A 13,929-nucleotide genomic window follows, 5' to 3' on the forward strand; every position below is an offset into this window, starting at 1 on the left:
TTTCAGCATTTTGCATGTTTTAATAGTTTATTGCAATTTACATTATTTTATCAAACCATAATTGCAACAGGGTTTTTTTTCTTAATCCCAAAATAAATTGTTAAAAACTCAACAGCACTCTTTCTGCCATAGTTTCTCCATTCTTTACTCATTGGTTAAATTCAGCCCCTACTTTATTCCAGACAAGATTCTGGTAACCACATTTTCTGGGTTATTTGATGTTTAGTGTAGCATTAGTACTTAAACAAAAGTTTAAGCATAAATTTTTTTTAATTCTTAATGAGGTTTTGTAAGCATGGTTCCACTGTCTTCTGATATAACATGTTTCTGTGAAAAACTGAAACCATCATAATTTTCCTCCTTAGAAAAGAAATTTTGGCTTGTGTTTAGTTTTATACTGTTTGTTTTTCTTTTTGTGTTTTTGGATGGTGAAAGAATCTTTTTCTACCTTTTGGATAGATAGTTCTGTATCAACCTTTTCTGAGACAGTTTATGTTTTGGTTTGGCTTTGTATGTAGACTTAAATATCTTATTTCTGGAAAATGACTTAAAATTATATTTCTCCAGATACATTTTCTAATCTTTCTTTTCCCAGCACTCTTCATCAAGTATAGCTTCGTCATTTGTGCCTATACATCTGTCTATTGAATCTTTTTCATTTCCATAACTATCACGTTCTTTTTATAATCCTTTCAAACTGTTCATTTCCATTTTGTTTGGCTCACTTTATCAGTCCTGTTTTTAAACCCACTTTATTTGAACAGTGTTTGTTTAACTTTTTTTTTTTTGCCTCTAATGGCTACCTAATTTTCATGATGACGTTATGTTTCTCCCCTACTTCTTTCCTGAGCTCCCATAGCACATTTTTTGTCTCTTTCAATTGTCTTGACATTTCTTCCTTGAGCTCTTATTTTATATAAGTGATCTTTTTCATTAAGGGTTTTGTTGTTGTTGTTTGTCTATGCTAATTTGCTTGGCAGTTTCCTTTAGCTCTATGGCAACACAATCTGGTTATGTGTTCTTTGTCTATTTGTTTTCTCTAATCATTACCTTCTTTTCTTGCAGTATCTTTGTAGAGTTCTTCTAATGGTTTCTTTTTAATTCTGACTCACACTTGACTGAGACAAGCTTATTCTTAACTAGCTATTTTGCAGAATGCTTATGAGGCTGGGGCCCGGCCATGATACCATTCAGCAGAAAGTCTCTTTCATTTATAGGGTGCACTCACTGTATGGCACACATGCACATATGTGTACATATTGATTTAGCCTTGACTTCTTCCCAGAAGAAAGAAGAGATTGGCAGTTATAAGACTAATTAGTATTGAACCTATCTTCACCAAACTGCCTCTCCAACAAACTGCTTCCTGCAGAGATGGCTTACCTAGGTGTTTTCTTATGTATGCCTCCTTCCCTGCTTCTAGATGTAGCCAGCCAGGGTCCAGGGATGCTCCCACAGACAGTCCATTCTCCATAGACCAATTGTTCCCCTAAAGATGGTGTCAGTTCTGCCCTCTTTGATAAACTCTGTTCTGCCAGTCTTGTTTGAGGACTTCAGCAGCAGACATCTTTCAACATCTACCTGACCCTGGGTAAAATTTCATTTCATTTAGAAACCCTTCCTCTACAAATGTGAAATTTGCATTTCTGCTTCTCATTTTCCTTGTCATTTTGGAATGAGTTCATAAAGAAGTGGACCAGGCTGTCTTAAGACCGCCACCTTAAAAGCGGAAGTCCCTTAAAAGGCTGCAAACCCCTGTCTTTCTCCTCTGAATCTCCAGCACCTAATACTATATCTGGGGAAAAGAAGATGTTCAAAAAATACTTGTTATATGGAAAGAATAAATTAAAGAATGAAAAATTCTCAAATGTAATGGCTGAGACATAACTGCATTTAAGGCCTCTTTTCAAAAGAGCTTCAGCAAATAATTCTCTGGATTTCTCCTTGCAACAGCATAACAAGACATATTTCCCAAAGTGTTTCTCATGGTTCAGGGATCTCCTGCTCACTTGTCTCCCATCTTTCATTATCTTTTCTTAGAATCCTGCTGTCACTCACTATGTGAGCCAAGTTAGAGGACCTAATACACGGGAAACAGTAAATTCTACAAAAACACTTTATATAAAGTTTTTTTCCTTTCTAGTGTGGTATCCAGCTTTAGTTTTTGTTGATGCCTTTTGAATTTGTTCCTCCTTGGCTTACTTCAGAAACTGGAAAAGCTCTATCTTCTTTACCATGAATCATCAGAAAGATAAAGGCAGAAAATGATTCCCTTCTGCACCCTGTTTTGGTAAGGAATGTACTGATAGTTGGTCACATTTCCCTCAGCAACAGGCAGGTCCCTGAGTCCCACAGGTTGCAGGCCCCTCTGTCCAGTTGCAGGCCAGGAGGAAGGATCCTTTGAGAAGTGAAACACCACAAAATACAGACACCCATTTCAGCCCCTGCAAATTCCATGGGGGTCTTCACCGTGGGTTTGAGCCAAGGAAAGATCAGCATGACTTGGTCAGAATAGCTGTGGAGTCCAGGTTTCTCTCTGGTTCCCTTTCAGAGCCTCTGACTCAAGGACTCCTTAAATCCCTTGAGAACCAGCAGTATGTCATAAACCATATGGAACATAATAGGCACTTGAGAAGTATTGTGTTAATTTCTGATTTTCTTTGGGTTAAAACCAAAATCTGTCCTACTTACTCAAAACACAGTAGTGGCTAATCTCAGACAAGATTCCTCATTCCTTTTAGAGATCTTCAGTGGATAGTTTTCTTTACTTCTTTTTCCTTTTGTCTTGAGTCTCTCAAACTCCTCCACTTGCTCTAGCTCTGTACCTTTTCTCACTGCTGTGCTGCCCATGTCAACAGACGTGGAGTCCACAGACATCTCAGCTGCCCATGGAGTATCCATGCTGGCTGGCAAGACTAAGATGGCAGGACAATAGGAAAAAGAGGGCCAGAGAGAAGCACCCTACAGTCCATATTAGTATTCTTAACAAAAACACAGCCACCAGCCAGGAGTGTCAATGCTCTTTCATCCAGACATCCATTGATATTGTCCCTACAACCCACAATATCAAATAAACTCACTCTCGCCTGCCTGAAAACCTATGCCCATCCCTACCCTAGCCCTAGATGGGTTTTCACTGAGGGCACCAAGCATTCTGGCCTGTCCAGAATAGTCCCAGTTTATGTCTGGCATCCTGTCCAGTTAAGCATTTGTTCCTGTCAAAAGTGCTTTTTGTATTATAAATTAGATGCTCTCCTTGGCTTAATTAATGCTTAATCTTCAAAAGACAGCATAAGATCAAATGCTTCTGGTTATAAGAAAAGTTCTCTTCTTTCTACCTTTGTAGAAGAAGATTAGGACTCATCAAGAGGATGAAGCAGACAGGGACCCGAAGTCCAGGCACACACATGACATGGGCCAGGTGATCAGGCAAGAGTTGACACTACCAAGGAGGCCAGACAGGCTCAGAGAAGTTTTGTTTGAGGCTTGAGAGGAAAACCTATCCCAAAGATTAGGGGGGAGAGGCAGGACTCCAGGATCAGATGAGATATTTGGGGCTAATATAATCCAAAAGTCAGAAAGAAGAGCACTTTTGAAGGACAGGCATTTTGCATGGCTCTCTTTCCTTCCTCTTTGCTCACATTTTGACCAATGATTTCTCTCTGTTATTTCATTTATGGCAACAACTTCAGGTCTTGTGTCTCGTCATAATGGTGATCTATGTATGCCATCTACAGTGGACATGGATAATGAATCCTATTTTATTTCTTAATTAAGAATTTGAAAGTACTGCAAATTACTGCAATTAACATGGATTTTCTTCCTCATTTATTTACTTATTTAGATGCCTGAAATTGCACCCTTAGCTTAAACCAACTACAGGGTTCAGAGCCTGTTAAAATATATAGCATTCATTAAAATATTTATTCTTCCCCAACAGTGAAGTTGCAGTTTAGCAATGGTGGTGGTATCTATGTATGCGAAATGCTTCCCCAAAAATATAGGTATTGAACGCAGTCCATCCAGCTTGGTAATTTAAAAAGTTGAATTTATTTACATTCCTTTGTGTGACTGAAATAATCGAATAATTTCTAAAAAGTGCTTTGTTACATTGACTTTAACCAGTGTTGCTGTTTTCCTTCTAAATCCTTGGGAATATGAGCATCATCATATTTTTAGACATCCACTGCTTACTGAAAGATAACATTACAATTTGAGGATGGTTAAACCCATATAATTGGTTTCAAAACAATAGTACTTTGAATAAATTGTTTAGCTTCAAATTATCTAGTACTTTAGAAGATTCAACCTTAGTCTTCATTCTTGGGTTTTTGTATTTGTATCTGGTCTTGTTTCTAACTGGTTTGCATGGAGACAGAGCTCAAGACACAGTGATGGAAATTAACCAAAAATATGCTTCAGAAACACAAACCCTTTGGTGTGGGCCAGCAGCCACTGGAAACTACATCCAGCAGGGATGTGTATGGGTACAGTCCTACTAGAAAACAACTGGGAAATAACATCTCAAAGGTCTTAAAAGATGCAAACCCTTTGAAGTTCAGCTATTCCACTTCAAGGATTTACCCTTAGGAAAGAATGAAGAATGCGTACCAACATTTAGCTAGCAGTGACATTCATGGCAACCCTGTTTATAACAAATAAAATAAATAGAATACCAAAATGAGTGGCAATAAAAGACTGAGTAAATTATGGTACAGCCTTACATTGAAATAACAAACAGCTATTAAAAACTGCATGGCTTGTATTAGTTATTTATGGCTACATTACTCCAAAACTTAGCAGCTTCAAACAATAAACATATACTATCTCACGGTTGCTGTGGATCGATGGGCATGGCTGGGGTTTCTAACTCTGGGCCTCTCACAGGCTGCAGTCTATGTGTTTGAATCATCTCTAGGCTTTGACTTACAGAGGATCCACTTTCAGACTCAGTCAAGTGGTTGTTGGTAGGATTCAGTTCTTCTAGTTGGTTGGAAGTCTCCTTCAGTTCCCTGCCTCCATTTCACTGTCCTGTTTTCTGTAGGGCAGCTCATAACAGAGCAGTTGGCTTCATCTCAGAAAGCAAGCCAGGGAAAAGGAGAGAGTAAGCAAGGTGGCATCCAGGGACATTTTGATACCCAGTCTGAGGACTGACATCTCATCCTTCTTGCCATATCCTACTGGTTGGAATTAAGTCAAAGGTCTAGCCCACACTCCAGGGGAGTGGATTACATGTGAGAGGACATGAGAGGGTGGGGATCTTTGAGAAGATCTTAGAGGCCACTTACCACACAGTGGAAGTTTATTTATTAAAAAAAGATATTCATAACATCTTATTCAATGAAAGAAAAGCAGGTCACAAAACAGTAGGTACAGTATGATCCCAGTTTTGTAAACTATTTAAAAACAGTGAAAAAACATATATTCATATATACATAAATATTTACAAAATGATCTGTAAGGGTTCCATGGCTTAACAGGGCTATACCTGGGTGATGAGATGACAGATATGTTCTAGGTCCTATTTGCTAAACTGTATCTTCTATTTTTTCCTGAAATAAGCATGTATTATTTACAATTTTAAAATGAATAAATATTATTAAGTTAAAAAACAAAGCAATTTAAATCCTCTAGATTTCCTGTTTCTAACCTCCACTGCCTGTTTATCTTTACAGCACTATTTCTCACTTACTACTTGAAATCAATTAAATAGAAGTTCACAAGACCCTTTCCAGAATCCGTCAATCCCACCGTGACCAAGGACATTGTGAGTATGTTCTAGAACTTGTTGCTGTGTTGGTGTCTTCTAAAACAACTATTATCACCAATTATGCTACCATGGAAAACTAAAATTATTTTCTCCTCTGAAGTCACCAGGACAACATGGAAACTATGATTGACCTGAGAACACTGAGTCCCATATTAATATTCTTCCTCTTGAGCCAGTGTCTTCCCAGCTCAATTCTGGTTGCTTCCAGCCCACAAGCTAGCATGACTACATGGCCACCCTCTCTGCAAAATTCCAAAAGGGTAGCTTCTATTTATATGTCAAATATGGATATAAAGAACTGGCATTGCTGAACATATTCATAAATTTGAAAAAGAGGGGATGGGGAAGTGAGAAGGTAAATTTATTTATAATCCCCACATTTCATTAGTTTCTTGTGTAATGCTACCAGGAGGGCCTGAGTTGGGATGCCACTGGTTCAGGATTGGAATAACTTCTCTAGCAATGTAAATGTTATCTTAAGATTACTTACTGATAAAAAAAGAAAAAAACCTACTGTTTTATCAAACATAGATTTTTTTGGTTGACAGGTAGACAGTTGATCTATGCCGGTATAGAATACAATGAAAGCTGCTTAGGATGGATAGGCTGGAATTCATAGGGGAAGCTTCCAAAGTGCCAGAAGATTAGAATCAGGTCTGAAATACTGGTGGATCTTTTTCTATTGGGATCTATATAGTACATTGGCTGGTATAAGAGATAACACTCAAATCTTGGTGGTACTAAACACTGAACACTGAGTATTGCTAAGGAGAAGTTAAAGAAATGTATTGGCAACACCAAGCAAGAAGGGTGGTAAGCTAGTGATCAAACTCTGAACTCCTCAATAGTTTTTAATCAAGAGTTTTTAAAAGCAGAGATTGAGTGGTAAGGGTTAGGGGTTAAGGATAAAGCTGATCGGTTAGTTTTTGTGAAAGCTTCCGTTGTTTTCTTTGTTCTGATTAATTCAGTTCCTGATGTCATCTTGTCTGGTGCCTTTGTAACTGTGATCCGGTGATTTAACCAGGTTGAGGAACCAAGATTCTGCAAAATATTTCACAATTGTATGTCAGTGATGTTCTCTTTAAAGCAAAAGGCACAAACTAAGCATCTAGTGACCTTTTTTATTGTTTAAGCTATCCTTATTTTGTGCTTAACTAGCTATATTTTTCTATTATCTCAAGCAAAGTGCACTGTTAAACATTTTTTCTGGAACTTGCTTGATAGGCAAGCCTATAGACCATCACTAACGTACTTTCTTAATACTTTCTTACCTGTAAGCTACATGACAACCAAAGCAATTGAAACATTTAGTTAAAGCCTATACCTATATCTCTGGAATCTATGATCTAATATCGAAATAGGTCTATTGTTAATTGCCAGTTTTCATTAACAATAGGTCACTTCTCCCTCATGTACAGGGCAGCCTGGTAAGGCTGACATTGGCTTAGAAGGATTCCAGCAACTTCTAGCAGACTGCTGGTCAAAACAATAGAGTTCAGCATCAGCCATGGAGGTGACTAGAGAATAGGTGAGAAATCCCAATTAAGTAGAACTGAGGAAAGGACAAGAACCTAATTACTAAGGAAAAGGATGTTCTATATTGGATTACACAGGTGGGCCACAGTCGTGAATGTCATTTGGCCTAAGCCCAAGTCTGATTTTAACCTAGGAGCAAAAGATGCTCCAGTCGTCTGAATAGCAAGGGTGAAAAAGGTGTGGGGGCCATTGCCATATGTTCACTCCAAGGGAAGTCTTTTCTCAGAACATCAGCCCTAACTTTAATGTTCATTTTAATGGAATGGAATTTGCAAACTGGGTACAATGACTTGTTTGTTCCCACCCTTGAACCTCCTGAGGTGCCTTCTCTCTCTCTCTCTCTCTCTCTCTCTCTCTCTCCCCCCTCTCTCCCTCTCTCCACCCCCCCATCTCTGCTGAGCCCAGCCCCTGGGCCAGAGTAGTTCTGATTGTCCAGACAGACATCATGGACCCCAACCACCTCCCTTTCTCCATGTGTCCAGCTGCAAAGTCAAAAGGAAATGGTATTTAAGAAATGGACTTCCTGTATCTTGTATAAGATTGTGTAGACACTGTATTGGGTCAGCCATAGTTACAAACAAAATGGGTTTAATTCTCCTGCGTGCCTTGATTCAAGTGGCAAGAGCAAAGCACTTTAACACAGTAAACATCATTGCCTTCCCTTAAGTCCTTTCTCACATGTAAACATTAGCAAGAGCATAATAATAACACCTTCTGATTATTGTAAGTCTTCACATTTTAACAAGTACTTCCATTTATATTATTTCTCCTGAATTTCACAATACTACTTGGGGAGGAAATTATGTAAAGACGAATAAACTGAGATTTAAAGAGTATGAGTGACTTACCTTAAGTCACAAAGTTAAATTCTGAAGTTGGACCCAAAACTTATGAATATAAGTTGCCCCTAATACATTATCTGGAAAAGTCTACCCAGATAGAAGACCTTTGTGTCTCATGACCCTGGAAATTTGGGGTGAAAAGAGAGACAGGAAGGGCAGAGAAAGCAGAAAGCTGGGGAAAAAAGTAATCTGAATTTCATGTTTTGTCTCAGGCCAGTCCTGCGATTATTGTTTTTTTAAACTCTTTTTTTTTTTTCACTTTACCTCAGTGTTTTTAACTCTCCAAAGCATTCTCATACCCTTATCTTATTTGATTAGCTCAACAACTGTCTGAGGGAAGCAGGGCAGATCTGATGGATGAGGAAACTAAAGAGAGGTCAAATATTCGCCCAAGAATAGGCAGCTGTTAGGCAGTAGAACTGGAGCTGGAACTCAAATCTTTGGAATGGGAATGGCGTGGAGAAAAGTACCAGCTGAAAGAGGTAGGAAGGAAGCATTTCACTAACAGATTAATCAAAATTCATATACATTTCACAATAGATATGTCAAACCATTATGCTGTACACCTCAAACTTATACAATGATGTATGTTAATTATATCTCAATAAAACTGGAAAAAATGTTAAATTCACATAAAATTAAAAGGCTGAATATAACCAAAAGAATTTTGAGATACAGTACAAAGACGAGGGCTTATACTACAGATATCAAAACACATGATAAAACAGCATGATAGAAGTGTAGGAATATAGAGACGAATGGAATAAACTTAAAAGTCCAGAAAGAAACAAGCATTTTTGGAAATTTGGTACCTGACAGGGGTGATGACAAATAAGTCAGTAAAGTACGAACTATTTGATTCATAGTGTCACAACCATCAGCTCTCCATACTGGGAAATTAACATTAGATCTCTATTTCATACACAAAATATTGCAAACAAACTTCTCATGGACTTAAGGCTAAAAGTTATTTTAAAACTTTTAAACTATTAGAAGAAAATTCAGGAAGTGATTTCTTTATTTAAAAAGTACAAAAAAGGTGAATAAATTAGATTACATTAAAATTGAAAACTTCTATATTGACCAAAGACACCATGAACAAAAGCAAAAGACAAATGAGAGATTTTCAGGGGGTTACAATGCATTTGATCAAAAAGGATTAATATTTAAAATATGTGGGGTGGAAAACGACAATAAATGAAAACCAAACAGCTCAAAAGAAAAACAGACAAAACATAAAAATTGACAATTCACAGAAACATAAATCAAAATGACCTATAGAAATATGAAAAGATGTCCTACCTCATTAATGATCAGGGAAATGCCAATTAAAACAAAGGGATGATACCCCCTTGCACCCATCCAATTGTCAAAAACTAAACGGTTTGACAATACCGAGTTTTTGTGGGAAATGGGCCCTGTCATTCTGGAGGGAGTGCAGATTGTTTTAACCCCTTCGGAGAACAATTTGGGAATATCTTGTAAATGTGAAGAAATGTGTCTCTATGACAACTAGTTTTACATCTGGATATTTGTCCTAGAAAAACTCACTCCTATGTGGAAAAGGACATGTAAACAGATGTTTATTACTGCATACTTTGCAAGATTGAAAATTTGGAAACAGTCTAAAATGCTCATCATAGGACAATGGAGAGGCAATGTACATTTCAGAGCAGTGAGCCCCAGTGAGCTAGACTCATGTATCAAAAGGATGATTTTGGAAAAACCCAAACTGAGTGAAAAAAATCAAATCATATTAGCATACCATTTACATTCATGTTTAAAACATACAAAACAATATTGTCTCTCACGGATTCAAACGTATCTGTGGTTTCTTGGAGGGAAAAAGAAAGCAGGCTCAAGGACAGTTCAAAGAGGGTTGAACTGAAATTATAATGTGTTATTTATTTAATTTTTAAAAAGAACTAAAACAAATTTAGCAAGATGTTAACATTATAACATTCTGTGCTGTGGCTATTGTGTTTGATAAAATAAACACTTCAGGAAAGAAAAAGTTCTTAACCAGCAACCTCTCTATCCTCTGGTGGAAATGGGAAGGCAGCGGGAAGCATGAGTCCAGTCCGCAGGACACAGAGCTGACAGCTTTGAAATTATTTTGGCTTTGGGTTTCAGCTCATGCACACACACCATGACAGTTCTGCACACAGGAGCAGTGGGGTCAAGAAAGAGGCACGAATAGTCAGGCAAGATAGTCAAGGCACGCAGGGGGCCCGGCCAGCCCCAGCTCTGCCAGGGCATCAAAAACAGCATCCTCTGGCTAGGAATAGGGCCCAGGAATAACAATGGCTTACACACAATAGGAGAGTATTTCTCCCAACTTCAAAGAAGTCAGAGTTAGTCAGTCCAGGGCTCATATGGTGGCTGAGCGGTATCTAGGACTCAGGATCACTCCAAGATCCCTTCATTATCTTAGATGTCACTGTAGCTCCAAGTCATCCAAGCATGCAGCAGAAAGCAAAGGGAAGGAGAGGGATTAGAATGACAAAATGAAAACATCAAAATGCCACCCTGTAGAACAGGGCAAGTAGTGATGCCTTTGAGGACAGGTCAGAGGAACAGTGACTACAGTCAAGGCTGAGTCTCAGCTCCAGCCCTGGGATCCCGTCTATATGCGTTTCTTCTGGGACAGAGCCACCTTGCCATCTTGCTGAAGTGAGTCTCTTCCACCCTTTCCTTGGTCTTCTCCATGACACCTGGGAAAAGACACACTCATCAATAACTTGTCTCCGGCTCTGAGGGATTTTGATCACTTGTATATAATGATTCATAAGAGATATCAATCAAATTCAGGACTGAACCACCCTGGCCACATGGCTTAGTTGGTTGGAGTGCCATTCTATGCACTGAAAAGTCGCCAGTTCGATTCCTGGTCAGGGCACATACCTAGGTGGCAGGTTCAATCTCCAGTCAGGAATCCAAAGAAAAGAGGAAAGGAGATACAATGTCTATAATGTGAGACCAAGCACTATTCTCCCAGAATCTGGGGAAGCTCCAGCTCATAAGTCTGACAAACTTGCTAAGATCGCGAAGCCACCAAAGGCACTTTGGCAGCAGATATGAGCAAAGGCTGAGGCAACACCAGTTTCCTGAGGGGCAGTGTTTTATGCCGATTAATGTGGTGGTCTGTTCCCAAGCTGGACAGTTGAAATGGGAAAATGAATAAGCAGAGGTCATTCCCATCCTTGAGCCCAACCTATAGTAGCACCCAATTCTTCACACATACAGAGTCTGGCAGAAGTAATGCCTGCTCGAGTGTGGTTGGTAGGGTAATAATATGGGTGTAAGAATTTATAGTTTTAACTTGAACATTTTGCCTAAAATGTCAAATGATATGCTTGAGTATGATGTTGTTATGTTATAGAATTACATGCCCATGATTTTGTAATAAAAGATTTTGTAATAAAAAAAAGGAGTGTTATTTGTGCCAGACCCTGCATATTGGGTTGGTTGACCAAAAAAGTTCATTTCATTTTTTCCATACCATGGCTCTAGTAGTGCTTAGGTGTCTTTAACTTCATTCAAAACAATTTTGTTAGACTGCATTATGAGAGCTATCATCTCAGCATGCACTTTTTAAAAAACTTATCAAAATTAGTGAGTTTTTGTGCAGCCATTTTAATATTGAAGATGGAAGAAAATATGCATTTTCAGCATATTATGCTTTATTATTTCAGGAAAGGTAAAAAACACAACTGAAATGCAAAAAAAGAAAAGATTTGTGCAGTATTTGGACAAGGTGCTGTGACTGATCAAACGTGTCAAAAGTGGTTTGCAAAGTTTCTTGGTACTATTGACATTTCGGCCAAATAATTCCTTGTTGCAGGGCTGTCTTATCCATTGAAAGATGTTTAGCAGCACCTCTGGCCTCTATCCACTAGAAGCCAATAGAGAAAGATGGCCAACATACTCAAAATATCCAAATCAATAAAGTCATTGGTGAAAGTGAAAAATGTGTCTTTTATTTTACAGAAAAAAACTAAATGGGCTTTTTGGCCAACCCAATAATTTATTTAGTGCACACAACCCTCTCTGAGAGAAGTATTGCCCTTATTATACAAAAAGGTTGGAAACTTAAAAAAGTTAAGTGACGTTTCCAAGATCACCAACTTGGTGTCAAAGCCAGAATATAAACCCGCCCTGAATAGCAACAAACCCCAGAAACTCTCCTACACTTCTCTTCCTTTTAAAAATCCAAAGAATGCTAGTGTCGTAATGGGCTGCAGGGGCTAGCTCACCTTACAGGTGGCTAGGAGTGGGGTACATGGAGGCCAATGAGAGAGGCAGAAGGTGAACCTGGATTTCTTGGCTCCCACTTCAACTCTTTGTTCACTACAACTCACTGCTTCCCAGACTCCAGCAAGTAGTGACCTGACCACCACATTCATTCAACAATTTATTTAACAAATATGTACTGAGCTCTTACTAAGGGTCAGGCACTGGGGATACAGCAGATTGAAAACAGAAAGTATCTCTATTCCCATGGAGCTCACAGTCAACTGAAAAGACAAATATGTACAAAATAGTTCATCAGATGAGGGTGATAAAGCAGGGTGAGGGGAGCAGGGAACAGTGGGACAAGAGAATGGGATATTATTTTTTAAAGTATGGCCAAGGAAGGCTTCACCGTGACACCTGGCTTCCCCAGCAAAATCCTTTCCAACTTAACCTACCATGTCCTCACACCGACAGTGTGACAATGGGCTGACAATGAGCAGGTTAGACACACAAAATAGTAGGCATGGGGTCCCCAGGGAAGAAAGGGGATTCAAAAGTTGGCCCCAGCACTGCGACAGTCCTGCCATGGGACAGTCCTCACAAGTAGGGAGTATGGCCACCATTGAGCAAAGTCCCAAAGAAAATGGCCCAGTGACTTAGGAGTTTAAAGAAGATACTCATAATCTGGTGATAGCCAGCCTTCAAAAGGCTCCTGGACACCTCCTATTAAAAAGGTAAACTGGAGGTGAATGTTATACATGGATAATTTTAGTGGCAAGAAAGAGGCCTTTAGATGTGCTTCAGGATCTCAGTGAAAATGTTTCCTTTGTCTAGGAAAGTTCCTAAAAGTGAAATAATAAGAAAACTCTGATTGCACCTTAGAAATAACATGGAAGTCCATTCCTGTCCAAGACTCAGAGAAAAAGCTTTATGCAGAAATTGCCAAATATAATCTAGTTTATAACCATAAAGTGATATATCTGTGCATTGTATGGTACAAGTTTTCCAAAACGCTTAGCAATCAAATAAGGAAACAACAACAACAACAACAACAACGTTGCCCTAACACTTCTCTCTATTTTGCTACTGAAATCACCCCAGGGGAATTCTGTGAAGCTGGAGGCTCAAGGAGAGGCCATAGGTAGCACCTGGAGAAGCCTCGGGACAGGGTCAGTGCCAGACTGGGAAATGGAGACTCAGAACAGACTAGGAAGGACGCTGAGAAGCTGCCACATGCCCGGAGCCAAGAGGCTTTGTGCCCGGAGGTGGCAGGAACAGCCCGATCGGATGGCGTACTTGCTGCTTGCTGTAAGTGCCATAAGTAATGCTGTAGATGAAATTGGCAGGAAATGTGTGAGAAACTAACACTTTTCTCTGTATCCTCACCTCACCCTCCCATCACCACTCCTGCTTCAGGAGAGTCTCAAATCTATTCTAAAGCGAACCCTCCACCTCAGCTGAGGATTCACCCCTACTATCTCCTAATTAGTCTCCTTCTTTCTCACCTGGTCTCTCCCTTTCAATCAGATTCTTCCTTGAAAACCA

The sequence above is a fragment of the Pteronotus mesoamericanus genome, unplaced genomic scaffold (genome assembly GCF_021234165.1).
Source record: "Pteronotus mesoamericanus isolate MK-2021 breed Mesoamerican mustached bat unplaced genomic scaffold, CSHL_Meso_final contig_74, whole genome shotgun sequence".
Classification (NCBI taxonomy): Eukaryota; Metazoa; Chordata; class Mammalia; order Chiroptera; family Mormoopidae; genus Pteronotus; species Pteronotus mesoamericanus.